Source organism: Schistocerca gregaria, chromosome 3, assembly GCF_023897955.1.
Source record: "Schistocerca gregaria isolate iqSchGreg1 chromosome 3, iqSchGreg1.2, whole genome shotgun sequence".
Classification (NCBI taxonomy): Eukaryota; Metazoa; Arthropoda; class Insecta; order Orthoptera; family Acrididae; genus Schistocerca; species Schistocerca gregaria.
In genome coordinates this window covers 382,146,061-382,162,638 of record NC_064922.1, presented here as the reverse complement: position 1 = coordinate 382,162,638, position 16,578 = coordinate 382,146,061, and the positions used below count along the sequence as shown (strand labels likewise).

The window sequence follows — 16,578 nt, the reverse complement described above, 5'->3', positions numbered from 1 at the left end:
ATGACAATTGATTTAAAGAGGCTGTTAACAAAATTAAATATGCAAGAAGAATTATGCACTTTTCTGGGTGTTAGTTAACAGCTCTGCACGTTTGATACATTGGACTAATATTTGGAACAAAAACCTTGAAAGCCACATGCTTCTTACACAGGTCACTGTGAATTTTGTTGCACAATCATATAAAGTAATGTTCTTTGAATTGTCATTTATTCTTATGTAATGAATAACTGAAATGCTAACTTTATATGCAAAATTCTGTGTTTGTGTCATCTTGTGTTGCAAATATTTCCATGAGAGATCTATACCAGCAACATGAGTCTTGTTGTGTACAGATGAATAGCAATTTATTGTTGTTAGTAAGCACTAGTTATGTTCTTTTTTAAAATACTTACATTAGTTTTTTTGAAATATTGAAAAAAGGCATAGTTTTTTTATAAGTATCTTATATTTTTCTATGTTATGACCATATTAAATAAGAACTGATATTAAACAATTTCATTACATTGATAGTATAAGTTTCTGACTGATAACCTTTTGAATTCTACAAAATAATAATTATTTTTATTCTCATTTCTCATAATTTTTATTTGTTACTTTTGATTAGCAGATTACTTTTTACAAGAGAAGGTAGTGCAAAAAGTAAGGGAAGCACACAGCTATAGGAAAAACCAAATGAAAACAAGAGATCAAGAGATTCCAGCTTTACATACTGGTTTGAGTAAAACCAGTATGTGGGAGCAACCGATTGAAAACAATTGATTCAAGTGGTTGTACTATTCATTCCCTTTTTTAGTGATACCAGTCTGCGGAAGCAACCTAAGGAGAACAGTTTTACAATTTGTTGTAGTTTTGTATATTGACTGAATTATTTCTTTTTTCAAATGAAACCAGTCTTGTTTTTCTGTTGGTTGTGCCATGTATTTGTTCTTTAAACTGAAACCAGTCTGTAGTCCTTTCATTAGATGAATTAAAGGAATTGGTATACAACCACCTAGACATATCCTCTGGAGGTTAGTCATAACCTTGGGAGTATGTGAAGACATCTCAGGGAGTATGCCAAAGTAAAAATGAATATTAGTATGTAACCATACAATAGAAACTCCAGGTTAGAATATCAACATTGTAAAGAAAAGATAGATTGCTATTTACTGTAAAGATGACGCATTAAGTCACAGACAGATCCAACTAAGATACACTTATGCATTAGCTTTCGGCCACAGCATTCATCAGAAAAGGAAATACGCACACATTAATTCGCACAAGTAAGTACACTCCATGTACGCATAACCGTCATCTGTGGCAGCTCTGACCAGATTGCAACTGTCATTTAGAATGGAAGCAGCAATCTGGAGGGGGCAAGGAAGGGATAACAGTAAATGGGTTGAGAGGGAGAAGAGCACTGTCTGGAGGAGCAGGGAGTAGACTGCCAACAGATGTGGCATCAGGAGGCTGCGGCATGGAGGTGGGGAGGGGACAGGGACCAAAAAAGGAGAGGAGTGGGGAAGGGAAAAGATGGGTGGGTGTGTTGGCAGAGGGCAGCACACAAGGGTGGGTGATGAGAATAGGGAGATGGTTGTAGGACAGAGAGGGTGGAAATTTTTGGGTGGAGGGTGTGGTGACAGTATATTACCATAGATTGAGGCCAGGATAATCATGGGAGCAGAGAATGTATTGTAAGGATAACGCCCATTTGTACAGTTTGGAAAAGCTGGTCATGGAGGGAAGCAGTGGTTGAAATCAAGCATGTTATTTTCAGCTGCATGTTGTACCTCCAGGTGTTCTACTTTGCCCATAGTCACAGTTTGGCAGTGGCCATTCATCCTGGAGGACAGCTGGTTGATAGTCGTACCAATATAAAGAGCTGTGCAGCGATTGCAGCAGAACTGGTATATGATATGACTGCTTTCACAGGTGACCTGACCCTTCATAGGGTAGGAGAAGCCTGTGACAGGACTGGAATAGGAAGTCCTGGGTGGGTGGATTGGGCAGGTCTTGAACCTGTGTCGTTCACTGGTGAATGTTGTTTTAAAGTTAATATGCCAGTAAACATGAACGTAACCACATATTTTGTATATAAAATGACTCCGTTAACATGGATTCAGTATGCACTAAAATTCTCTGGGTCATAACTATCAAGTATAACAAGATTTATCCATAGGCTGGGTTTTCTGTATGTTCCAGTTTGCTGCCATTCCAGGTGATTTTCAGGTTTCTGTTTGCCTGTTTTGAGTGGAGGTGGAAAGCACTAACTTCCGTCTTTGAGGGGTTTGCGTGGTTTGAGGAAATTCTCTTGGTAACATTCTGACATGGTGTTTAACCAGTTTTCCTTCTACAGTACTCCCTCAAAGTTCTTCCCTTGTGCAGTAATAGCCAGATCATTGGCATATAACAAATTTTTCCCCTTGTGTTATTTGGCCTGCTATTTTTTCATCACTATTGTATAGATTAGATTTACCATGTCTAGATACATCATCAGTGATAAATTTAAAGCACAAGCAGGAGTTAGGAAGGCAGATTCTTCAAAACTTTTGCTGTACATTTTTATTAGAATTAAAATTGGAAAAAAAGATTTTAGGATTGCACAACTGTAGTGTAGCATGACATTTTTCTCTCAAGATATTTGTTGTAAACAATCCAGTATACAGTCTGGGCAAAATAAACTGACCCGGAAAAATTTCATGCTTGTTAAGATAAGCTTCCCCAGTGTGAATAATGTAAGTTGCGTTGTCTATTTTCTGGGGCAGTTTATTTTGCCCAACTAGTACTTCAGCAGAAGTAATGACATCCATGATTGCAGTACTAGATGGAAATCACTCCATCAGGAATAAATGAGAGCTGAGTAATTTTTATATATAAATTTTTAAGTGGACCTATTTAATTATGAAAAAATTTAAAAGCACTAAGGAATTCATATGCATAGCACTATATTACTCAACTTAAAAACAAGGCAGATAAGTAAGAATTTGGAAAGACCAACATTTCTGTATTGATATAGGTCACACAACCGAAATTATTTATATCACTCTGCTACTGATGACGCATGGTATTCTCTTTGTTGGAATTCTAGAAAATGAGAAGCATGAATGAAGTGCTAAATCAGCAGATTTTAGGTGGTCTTTATGAAAAGTAAGTCAAGGTAAATGACCAACAAAATTCTGAGGTGAGGTGCCATATTGTACAGAGGTGGGCCAGCAAACCACTTTACAAACAATAGAGGGAACTGCAGGTGTAATAGAGAGTTCACCGACAAATGCAAGAAGAATTAACATAATGTTAGTCAGCCCATCAAAAGTAAAAGGGGATTTACTTACTTACTTTGATTACAGTGGACTGTCACAGCATTTGAAGTGTGCTGTGGCATGAGTGCATGCTCATGGTACTTTTGGCTTCTATATAATTTAGGGTCATTTATCACTTATAGTTGAATATCAAGTTCTTTAGATTTCAGCACTACTTATAAGCTGTAATAGCATTTAAAAAGAAGAGATTCAGAAGTCTAGTGAATACAGTGTGTATTCAATAATTCAAATTTTAATTCAAGAAGTATAGCCATTGAAATTGTCAGGTCTGCACCAATGCATTATTGTGATGGAAGAGGACTTTTTCTTATTCAATAAGTTTCCAGTTATGTTTGTCCTTTTTTTTCAAGTAATCAATTTAGATGATTCCAAGTGTGTTCCAAAAAACCATGACCATCACCTTGTCGGCTGGTTTCACCACCTTCAGAGACAATTTGCTTTTGTAAACACACTGCTTCGATTGTTCCTTATTAATTTATCCATGTTTCGTCCCTAGCCATCTACAGGCAAAGAAACCTGGCAGACAGCAATCAAACCTGTAAAGCTAGCATGAAAAGATGAAAAACATTAATGTTCTTTTGTTTGTAAAAACTCGTACGAGATGTTTCATCGATCTTGTACTGTCTGTCTTTTCCCATGATAGAGAGAGGCTGTGGATTTCTGTTTAGTTCACTGATAATATGAAATATATTACTTCTTATGGTACGCAGTCCACTTCAGTTAATAGTTGCTTATTTCACCTGATCTATCTATCTGCATTAACAGTAACTGTAATACTTTGAAGAAGCGAAATATTTAAACATTAAGCTGAACACTGTAACATTGTCTTCAACAAAGAGGAGGTGGTAAATAACTTCAATGCTAGAAGAACTATCATCTAAGAACCTAATATTATATGCTACAGATTTTTTTGTGAATACGAAAAATCATAAGCTTGACTGTCCGGAGTCTGCATCACTGTGAGTAAATTAGCTGAGACATGTGCTCCTGAATGAACTCACTATTGTTGTGCCTCTTGTGTAGTGCCAGCAAATTTCCATCATAATTATTATTCTTAAAATTATTAATTAATCAGTAAATACTGCAGAGCTAGTGACGAAGTGCAGTATTCATCTGTTACTTATTGCCCCAGTGCTGGCTAGTACAGATAAAATTCAAAGTGAAAGATGAGATTAGTCATAGTTTCCACATGGATTGACTTTCCTAGACCCAAAACCATAAATTGATAAGCTTATGCCTCACCTTAAGTGAAAATCACAAAGGTTATTTAATGGAAATGACACTTAAAATCAAATGAGTTTAGCAGAATAATCCTATGCCATCCAGGAAGTGACTCAATAGTCATAGAGTTCCAAACTTATTCTGCATTGTTGCCAAGATTCCATTACATCACCAGCAGGAAGAATACCAGCCGATATTTGCCTTGGGCAGACCTGGAAGCTATTACATCTTACATCTCAAATATGCTGCTGCTGAGGGTCAGAATACCAAAAGGGAATGTCATTGACTTTTATTGCCATTTCTGTAACTGGCTTTTGGGACTAGAGCAGAATTGCTAATAATACTACGGTGCACCAACTGCAAATCACCTACAATGTTACAATAACTGTAACATTTATTTTTGTTTCTTTATCTTAAGTGCGCTGAATACTGAAAAGCACATTTGCCAGATACGATTCATATTTTTGGAGCATTCCAGTGGTTTTACTGTAAATATTATGAAAAGGCAAAACATCTTTAGATCATTACACACTTTGAAAATATTTTTATTAAGAACACTTTAATTGATACTATTCTCAAACCAGAGAAACATAAATGGAAAGTTAACAGCACACCATTGATTGCAAAACATGAGCATACACAGAGAGACTTCATAAGTTATGAATAGCATAACATTCCAAATCAAGTACTCTGCTGTGCATGAAAACCATATAGCATGACCGAAAAAGTGGTCTCCAAAATGAGTGGAGAATATCAAACCAGCTAGCATGAAAGGAGAAGCAGTTTTACCTCCACAATGAGGTGATAGTCTGCTGTAAAAGAAATTAAAGTGCTGGCAGAAAGATGTAAACCTAGAGCATTTTGCCATGATTGACTGGCATACAGAGTCTGTGTTTGGGATGCAGAGGTCCTAATGATTTTCACCCCTGCTGAGCAGCAGGCAGAATGTGAGTCTCGGCCATAATTCAAGCTAGTGGAAGTTAAGTGTTATGACTCAGTCCCAGAAAATTCTCTAAATGTTACGTTAGCCTAGAGGCATTATTCATATGAAAACATTAGGGGTTAGTATTCTGTGTTCCTTGTTCTATGTTCAGATGAAAACTGCTTCTCCTTTCATGTTAGCTGGTTTGATTTTCTTCACTTTTTTTGAAGACTGCTTTTTTGATCATCTCTTATGGTTTCCATGCACACTAGACTACTTGAAGTCTCTCTGTGGATGTTCACAGTTTGAACTCAATGCTGTGTTATCTTTTGATTTGTGTTTCTCTGTTTTTGGAATAGTGTCAATGAAAGTGTTCTTAAGAAAAATATTTTCGAAGTGTATAATGATCGAAAGATGTGTTGGCTTCTCATAATGTTTTCAGTAAAACCACTGGAATCCTCCAAAAATGTGAATCATATCTGGCAAATGAGCTTTTCAGTATTCAGTGCACTTAAGACAGAGAAACAAAAATAATTGTTACAATTATTGATTTATTGTATTTTATTTACAGTTGGTGCACCTAAGTATTATAATTAACTATGTCCAAGTCCCTAAAGCTAGTTACAGAAATGGCAGTAAAACTCAGCAATATTCTCTTCTGATATTCCAAGCCTGCTCAAGGCACATATCTGCTGGTAGTCTTTCTGCTGGTGGTATAAAGGAACCTTGGCAACAATCCAGAATAAATTTGGCAAATCTGTGACTGATGAGTTACTTCCCGGAAGGCACAGAATTATTATCCTAAATTCACTTGATTTTACATGTCATTTCCATTGAATAACCTTTGTGATTTTCACTTAATATGAGGCATAATGTTATTAACTTATGGTTTTGAGCTTAGGAAAGACATTCCATGTGGAAACCACAACTAATCTTGTCTTTCACTTTGCAGTTTATCTGTACTAGCCAGCACTGGGGCAATAAGTGAGAGATGAATACTGCAGTTCATCGCTAGCTCTGTGGTAATGTGGTCACATGTCGAATGAAGGCTATGTTGGCTTGCACTTCCACTCTCACTAAAGGCCTTATTTTTAGCTATTCTGTTACACAACCCCCTTTTTTAGCCAATGATGCAAAATACTTTCACACTGACCTTTGCTTGAGTATATGTATCTTGTTACAGCTCTGCCATCAATTTCTTCCGAAGGAGTTAATGTAAAGGCATCACAACTTGCTGCCAGTAACAATAGCACATAGGAAATGCTTTATTTATGAGCTGATGGTGTTCAGGCAGAAAAGCAGTAATAATCACTGCTTTGATTTTTGTTGCTTTGCATTAGCATGGAGTACTCCTATACTCAACCTCTGAACCTTGCCTGTTGAATGTAACTGTCACACAATATTTAAATGGTGGCAGTTCATCACATGCCAACGGCCTTGCCACAGTGGTAACAACGGTTGTTGTCAGATCACCAAAGTTAAGCGCTGGCAGGCTGGGCCAGCACTTGGATGGGTGACCATCCGGTGTGCCGAGCACTGTTGGCAATCGGGCTGCACTCAGCCCTTGTGAGGCAAACTGAGGAGCTACTTGATTGAGAAGTAGCGGCTCTGGTCTCAGAAACTGACATAAGGCCGGGAGAGTGGTGTGCTGACAACGTGCCGCGCCATATCCGCATCCAGTGACGACTGTGGGCTGAGGATGAAACTGCAGCCAGTCGGTACCATTGGGCCTTCATGGTCTGTTTGGGAGGAGTTTAGTTTAGTTTAGTTCATCATGTATGTCTGCTATTGAGACTTCCTGAATGTGGAAAATCATTCATCCTAGAATGATCTTTCTTGAAAAACAAAAATCCTTTTCTGAAATTTTTTGTCCAAAGGCACTCAACCCACACCCAGTATAAAAGGACTGAGCTACCTTTGTTGCCTTCACCCCTTTATTAAATCTAATGCAAATAATATGTCCCAAATGTTACAACTCTTGAACAACATTCACAAGTTTCAAGCATGTAAAATCCAATAGGTAACTGGCAGATAAATACTAGAATTTCAAATAACAAATGATAAATACACTCATAGCACTGTGCCGTTTCCTCTGGTGGATGGTGACTGGTGTTAGGCAGTGGGTGGCAGATGACCAGCATCTGGTGGCTGTTGTAGGATGAGGAAACTCTCAAACATAAACTGTTCTGATCTTGACGGAGGAATGTGCTGTTTGGCAGAATAGTTTCTGGAAGTCTTCGCTATTACAATGAGTTAGAAAATGCAGCTAATTATCTTCGAGATTCCATAAGACTAATAACTTGAGCAGTCAACCAGAATGTGATTTAAAAATATAGGGAATAGAGTTGACTTTATATCTACATTGTGTGATGTTCTCCACTAGACTAGCACTTTCTCCATGCATTTCTGCATCCTTGTCAGATCGTGTATAGGGCCAGATTTAAAAATGCTAAGGGATGGCTGGTTTTATTGGCCGTCTTAAGTGAATGACTCGAACTTAGTCTCTGCAGTGGTCATCCAGCAGATAGGTTTTATGTCTGAGACTGTACGTCATAGAATATACAAGAGACAAGGTCATAGATAATCAATAATGTCAGAGTATATGTAATATATTTAAAACAAAGATTCCAAGACTTACCAAGCGGGAAAGTGCCGGCAGACAGGCACAATGAACAAAACACACAAACACACACACAGAATTACTAGCTTTCGCAACCGATGGTTGCTTCTTCAGGAAAGAGGGAAGGAGAGGGAAAGATGAAAGAATGTGGGTTTTAAGGGAGAGGGTAAGGAGTCATTCCAATCCTGGGAGCGGAAAGACTTCCCTTAGGGGGGAAAAAAGGACAGGTGTACACTCGCACACACACATCCTTTCGTCTTTCCCTCTCCTTCCCTCCTTCGCCGTCTCTGAGAGAAATACAATGTCATCGGCGAACCTCAAAGTTTTTACTTCTTCTCCATGAATTTTAATACCTACTCCAAATTTTTCTTTTGTTTCCTTTACAGCTTGCTCAATATACAGATTGAATAACATCGGGGAGAGGCTACAACCCTGTCTCACTCCTTTCCCAACAACTGCTTCCCTTTCATGCCCCTCTACTCTTATGACTGCCATCTGGTTTCTGTACAAATTGTAAATAGTCTTTCGCTCCCTGTATTTTACCCCTGCCACCTTTAGAATCTTTAGTTTTTCCATTCGTCTGTAAAGAATTGGCGTTAGTATTTTGCAGCTGTGACTTATTAAACTGATAGTTCGGTAATTTTCACATCCGTCAACACCTGCTTTCTTTGGGATTGGAATTATTATATTCTTCTTGAAGTCTGAGGGTATCTCGCCTGTCTCATACATCTTGCTCACCAGCTGGTAGAGTTTTGTCATGACTGGCTCTCCCAAGGCTGTCAGTAGTTCTAATGCAATGTTGTCTACTCCGGGGGCCTTGTTTCGACTCAGGTCTTTCAGTGCTCTGTCAAACTCTTCACGCAGTATCGTATCTCCCATTTCATCTTCATCTACACCCTCTTCCATTTCCATAATATTGTCCTCAAGTACATCGCCCTTGTATAAACCTTCTATATACTCCTTCCACCTTTCTGCCTTCCCTTCTTTGCTTAGAACTGGGTTGCCATCTGAGCTCTTGATATTCATACACGTGGTTCTCTTCTCTCCGAAGGTCTCTTTAATTTTCCTGTAGGCAGTATCTATCTTACCCCTAGTGAGATAAGCTTCTACATCCTTACATTTGTCCTTTATCCGTCCCTGTTTAGCCATTTTGCACTTCCTGTCGATCTCATTTTTTAGACGTTTGTATTCCTTTTTGCCTGCTTCATTTACTGCATTTTTATATTTTCTCCTTTAATCAATTAAATTCAATATTTCTTCTGTTACCCAAGGACTTCTAGCAGCCCTCGTCTTTTTACCTACTTTATCCTCTGCTGCCTTCACTACTTCATCTCTCAGAGCTACCCATTCTTCTTCTACTGTATTTCTTTCCCCCATTCCTGTCAATTGTTCCCTTATGCTCTTCCTGAAACTCTGTACAACCCCTGGTTCTTTCAGTTTATCCAGGTCCCATCTCCTTAATTTCCCACATTTTTGCAGTTTCTTCAGTTTTAATCTACAGGTCATAACCAATAGATAGTCCACATCTGCCCCTGGAAATGTCTTACAATTTTAAACCTGATTCCTAAATCTCTGTCTTACCATTATATAATCTATCTGATACCTTTTAGTATCTCCACGGTTCTTCCATGTATACAACCTTCTTTCATGATTCTTAAACCAAGTGTTAGCTATGATTAAGTTGTGCTCTGTGCAAAATTCTACTAGGCGGCTTCCTCTTTCATTTCTTAGCCCCAATCCATATTCACCTACTATGTTTCCTTCTCTCCCTTTTCCTACACTCGAATTCCAGTCACCCATTAGTATTAAATTTTCGTCTCCCTTCACTATCTGAATAATTTCTTTTATTTCATCGTATATTTCTTCAATTTCTTCGTCATTTTAAGCTAGTTGGCATATAAACTTGTACTACTGTAGTAGGTGTGGGCTTCGTATCTATCTTGGCCACAATAATGCATTCACTATGCTGTTTGTAGTAGCTTACCCGCATTCCTATTTTCCTGTTCATTATAAACCTACTCCTGCATTACCCCTATTTGATTTTGTATTTATAACCCTGTATTCACCTGACCAGAAGTCTTGTTCCTCCTGCCACCGAACTTCACTAATTCCCACTATATCTAACTTTAACCTATCCATTTCCCTTTTTAAATTTTCTAACCTACCTGCCCGATTAAGGGATCTGACATTCCACGCTCCGATCCGTAGAACGCCAGTTTTCTTTCTCCTGGTAATGACATCCTCCTGAGTAGTCCCCGCCCGGAGATCCGAATGGGGGACTATTTTACCTCCGGAATATTTTACCCAAGAGGACGCCATCATCATTTAATCATACAGTAAAGCTGCATGTCCTCGGGGAAAAATTACGGCTGTAGTTTCCCCTTGCTTTCAGCCATTCGCAGTACCAGCACAGCAAGGCCGTTTTGGTTAATGTTGCAAGGCCAGATCAGTCAATCATCCAGACTGTTGCCCCTGCAACTACTGAAAAGGCTGCTGCCCCTCTTCAGGAACCACACATTTGTCTGGCCTCTCAACAGATACCCCTCCGTTGTGGTTGCACCTACGGTACGGCCATCTGTATCGCTGAGGCACGCAAGCCTCCCCACCAACGGCAAGGTTCATGGGGGGGGGGGGGGGGGGGGGGGTGGTATCAGCTCTTACCAATTGAAATCAGGAGTCATCTGACCAGGCCACAGTTTTCCAGTCATCTGGGGTCCAAAAGATATGGTCACAAGCCCAGGATATGTGCTGCAGGCGATATCATGCTGTTAGCAAAGGCACTCACATCAGCCATCTGCTGCCACACCCCATTAACGCCAAATTTTGCCACCCTGGCTTAATGGATATGATCATTGTACATCCCACACTGCATTCTGTGGTTATTTCACACAGTTTGGTTGTCGGTTAGTACAGACGACTCTACGTAAACACTGCTGCTCTTGGTCGAGGCTGTCAGCCACTGTGTTGATCGTAGTGTGAAATTTGGTATTCTTGGCACACTCTTGACACTTTGTATTGTGGAATACTGGATTCCCTCATGATTTCTGAAGTGGAATTTCCCATGCATCTTGCTCTAACTACCATTTCACATTGAAAGTCATAAGGCCATAATTAAATTGGAAACATTTTCACGTGAATCACCTGAGTACAAATGACAGCTCTGCCAATGCACTGTCCTTTTATTCCTTGTGTGCACAATACTACTGCCATCTGTATATGTGCATGTCACTATCCCATGACTTTTGCCATTGAAGTGTGGAAATAATGAGTCAATGAACGGACGCACACCACAAGACTAGACATGACAAAATCATATATTTACCATCCTCCTTTTGGACCCATATGTTGGGCTGGCACTGAATGTTGTCCAAAGAATGGTTCAAGTCAGCTCTGCCTGTTAGTCCATCCTATGCAAACCTCTTAATCTCTGCACAACTATTGTACCTCATCCATTTGAAACTACTTGCTGTAATCGAATCACTGACCTTACTGTACAATTTTTAGCCATCACACTTTCTTCCATTAACAAACTGAAGATATGTTCTATCAACCTACCATAAGGAAAATCATCCAAAGGAAAGCTGCAGTTTAAACATAGATTTACACATCAGTATTGAAACATTGGCATGACTGGGTGTACGGATACATGGTACCAAGGGAATCATTATTTTATGGACCTGTATGTAATAGGATTATTTTGTTGTCCTCTGCTCACATCTTTTATTTGTTTTTGTGTTAGTTAAACACGCTGTATAACCTATCTGGTGTCTCCAGGTCACTTCCCCTTCTTTGTGGAACAAAGTGTTGGCAATGATTTAATTACAGTCTGTGCAGTATTCTATGAGGTGGTTTCCCCCTCCCCCCATGCCCTCCACCACCCTGCCTGCCATAATATACTACAATTTTCCCTTTCCTTGCTTTTACTGTTAACAAATTCCAATTACATCTAAATAATTTATTTTATCTCATGATCCTTACTTTCAATCTCTTCCTTATGTGTGGAGCTACTATGCATATAAATTTGCACTCCTGTGGTGAGTGTCAGCTTTGCATCTATCTTGACTACCCCATTGTCCAGCCACATTGTAAAAAGCCTAAAAATCTGCCTTTTACAGCACAGACCACTGCAAAATGTGCAGGAAGAGAATCGATGAGCCACTAAAGGGCACTGTCTGCGGTGCTGTGGCTGGCTGCACTAGGTTTCTCAGTTGAGGATCCATGGTGTGAACAGACTGATCGAGGTAGTCCCACATATTCTCAATTGGGTTTGAATCTAGGGAGTTTGGTGACCAAGAGAATACGATAAACTCAAACTGGTGCTTTTCGAACAACATTTGTACACTACAAGCTGTGTGATATGTTGCATTGTCCTGCTAGTAGACGCCACAGTGCCAAGAAAAATCATTCTGCATGTAGGAGTAAACATGGTCCCCAAAGACAGAGGCATATTTGTATTGATACATTGTGCTTTCCAGAATGACGAGATCATACAGAGAATGACACAAAAACACTCCCAAGTACATAACACTCATTCCTCTGGTCTGGATCCTTCCAGTATTTGTTACAGGGTGTTTACTTCCAGACATTTAACACTGTACATGCCAATGGCCATCTGTCAGACGGAGCAAAAAATGTGATTCATCTTAAGAGGCTGCCTGTTGCTACACAGTAGATGTGCAGCTGCGGGATTGGCATACAGATTCCAGTGCCCTTATCACTGATGAACAGCATTCAGTACGGGTGTATGAGCCAGGCCCCTGCTGTGAAGACCCGTTTGCAGCAATGTTCCCTAATCAGTCATTGAGGAGATACTGTTGGTTCATCTGGGTGGTCAGTTGCTCAACACTCGCAAATCTGTTCATCTGTACAAGCCTCTACAGCTGTCGTTTACCCCTGTCATCTAAGGTCCGTGGTGCATAACAGTTGCCTCGGTGCCAGTTTTGGATGCTATGCGTGGTATACTTTAACCACGCAGTACACAAACAGTTTACAGAGTTAGCCATTTTGGAAATGCTTCCAACCTTGGACTGAAAGCCAATGACAAAGCCCTTTTGGATGTCAGGTAAATTACTCAGTTCCCACAGTATGACAGTGACTGCACTGTTGTCTGTGCCCCTCCTCAACACACCTTATGTACCCTGTGTGCTGCCACTTGCCATCTGTGAGAGGTTATTGCAGACTGATGTTGAACATAGGTGGTGGTCACATTAATGTGATTGGACAGGGTATAATGCACTCACTATGGTGTTCATTGTAGCTTACCTGCATTCCTGTGTTCTTATTCAGTGTGACCTCCTCCTGCATTATCCACTAATTGATTTTTTATTTATAGCCCTGTACTCACTTGACCAAAGGTCGTATTCTTCCTGCCACCACACTTCACCAAATCAACAAAGTGTCTGACTTTGGCCTGTCCATTTCTCATTTTAAATTCTTTAGTCTACCAACCCTATTAAAGGATCTAACATTCCACACTCTGATCCATAGGATGCTAGTTTGGTTTTCCTTGCCAACAAGATCCTCCTGAATAGCCCCTTCAGGGATATACAAATAAGGGACAACTTTTCCTAAGAGGAAGCAAAATCATTCAACCATACAGCAGAGCTACATGCCCTTGCAAAAAATAAGGGATTTAATTTCCTCTTGCTTTCAGGCTAGTAATGTTATCATTTCATTGACTGGGGACTGAGTCATTATCTCCAGTAATATGCAAACAGTACAACTTATGTGGGCACTCAGCACGATACGAGCCACATTCCTTAGTAAGCTGGAATTGCCATAAAAAAAAAGGGCGTTATGCCAGGCAGTGCACAGAGAGTGCCTGGTTCAAGCATAGAAAACCCTGGGTACCCTAATTTTGTATCGATAAACCAGAAGAGGCATAAGGATTTTTATACTGTGAATAAGGAACTGTATAGAGAAAATGTTTTAGGATGATAACCCCAATGCATGTGTCAGTAATTAGAGATAGACGTAATGTAAGATTTAAGGTAATAGCTAAGCCAGGAATATTAGGAGATGTAATCTGGAGAATGTGGCACCTACAGAAAATACACTCATGTGCAGAAAACATAGGATGCCTTGAACAACTAGAGATATGATGTTCATATTGACAGGACATGTACATTAGTATGTTCTGAAGAAATCTAAACTGGGGGTAATGGATCAGTGTGACATGAGAAGCTATGCATAATGCCTCACAGACGTATGCATGAACTGCACTGTCAACTCAGTGAGTTTCAAAGAGAGCGCATTATTGGCATGAGAGAATGAGGTGTGAAATTGTTACTTGTGGGTGACAACATGTTTCAGCAGTGCAGTAGGTATGTGCCGAATGGTTCATGGAAGGCTGTAGAACACGACAAGATGGGTCAGGTTGCACGACTCAGACCACCCCCTGAGAAGATCGACACCTCATCCTAACGGAATTGCAGGACACATCTGCATCCTCCTTTGGCTCTGGTGCACCAGTGGGACAGTGTAACACATCATACATTATCAGGAGTGGCAGTCCATAGCCATTTATTATGATGTGTATTGTCCACTTCCTTGCCTACCATTCATGAATGCGCAGAAACATGTTAGACCGATGGTGTATGGAATGGCATCAGATAGTGTTTTCAGTTGAAGCCAGGTTCTGTTTGTTTAAAAATGAATGCCGCATTTTCTTTAGGGAGGGGGGCAGCATCACAGTGACTGCATTCACATAAGACATACAGTGCCAAATCAAGCCTTTATGGTGTGGGATGCTATTGGGTACAGCCACAAATCACAGCTGGTGTGTGTCCAGGGCACAGTGACCAGTTTGACCTATGTGAATCACATCCTGCGACCCATAGCCATACCCTTTCTGCACAACATCCCAGACACCATTTTTCAGCAAGACAATGCATGCTCACATGTTGCTGCATGAATACATGCTTTCTTGGTGTCACAGAATGTCAACCTTTTGCTCTGGTCCACCACATCACCAGGCTTGTTCGAATAGAAAATGTGTGGGATATGGTGAAGTGACGTGTGCAGCACTGTGACACAATACCAACCACCACAGGTGAACTTTGGAACCAGGTGAATGCAGCGTGGATGGCAATACCACAGGATGCCATCATGTATGCGTGGAAACTCTACTAGGCAACAGGAAACATTTTCAACCAAGGGGACTGAAATGGTAATCATTTCTGCAGAACATACTATTGTACATATCCTGTGAGTTTGGATGTCCTGTCTCTAGTCATTCGAGGTGTTGTGTTTTTTTTCTGAATATAAATAATTAATTATACATATAAATGCTACAGCTGTCATTAAAATTCATCAAATTAGTGAGTCTGAAATTCAGAACTAAAACAGTAATGAGGTACACAGGACCGGAAGCATAATTATTATTCATTATTTCACAAGGCAAGATCAGCATCTTCAGGCCTTCTCCTACACCTAACCGTTTAGTAAGTTAATTTGTACATAATAATAGTAATGATGATAGTCATAACATGGACAGAGTAATTATTAAACAAGGGTAATGGATGTAGTCAAATTAAATCAGGCAATGCTGATGGAATTATGTTATTAATTGACAGTTAAGTTATGGGATGTTCGTGACTGTAACTTCTAAGTTAGGGGATTATTAATTAATAACATTCTTGTCACCAGTCTTTTTATCTTCTAATTATTTCCCAATACATTTTGGATCTACTACTCCATTTTCAGTCATACTATATAGTCCTGTAAAATGGAGTAGCTCCAAAATGTGTTAGACAACAATATAATGGTGCAGAAGGGGATCAAGGAAGCATCTGTGTCTCAGAAAAATATGGCCCTGGGGGTAAATGATGCCGTTAATCTGCATCACACAGTGACCTTTTTCGGATGAAATGGTACTGGTTGATTTGCATGTGGATTTTTTGTTGCCCATATTCAACAACTCTGTGTATTGACATATCCTGTCAGATGGAAGTAGGCTTCATCTGTCCACAAAATCTTCCATGGCCAATCATTGTCCACTTCCATGTGAGCAAGAAATTCTAAAGCAAAGGTCTTTCTTGCTGGCAGGTCAATAGGAAGCAACTCATGCACAAGGGTAATTTTGAATGTATAGCAAAGAAGGATGTTTCATAGGATTTCATGCATCATGCTCACAGGTATGTCCAATGTTCGGGCTATTCTCCATGTACTAGACATTTGCACAGCACAACTCATCTCCTCTTGCATAACCATGATCACTGCTTTCACTGACGTGGAATCAATTTGTTTCCTCCCTCTACCAGGTTACACACCAAAAGAACGTCAGTCTTTTTGAATTTCTGAATCATTTTCTCCAGACCCAGGGCAGTCATCGGACCAACACTGTTTTTCCAACCCTTCAGTGTCCAGAACTTCTGCAGAGTGACGCATGCACAGTCATTATTCTTGTAATACAGCTTTACAAGCTGAGCACAACCCTGTGTTGAGACAGTCATGGTGAACATTGCAGACATGAAAGGAGGAAAAGCAGTGTACCCAGAGAGTTTATACCAACTTCA

The 16,578-nt window shown here is 39.8% G+C and overlaps 1 protein-coding gene across 2 annotated transcripts in view; it reads left to right on the top strand.

Moving 5' to 3' along the window:
• LOC126355016 (neuronal membrane glycoprotein M6-a) overlaps window positions 1-979 on the top strand; it is a 36,716-nt gene extending 35,737 nt beyond the window's left edge. Inside the window, exon 7 of one of the 2 annotated variants that reach the window (XR_007565429.1) lies at window positions 608-979. The gene's annotated coding sequence lies outside the window, so the exon portion shown is untranslated. The remainder of the gene's footprint in view (window positions 1-607) is intronic. The other variant, XR_007565428.1, reaches the window with a different exon arrangement.
• Window positions 980-16,578: the final 15,599 nt, after the last annotated feature.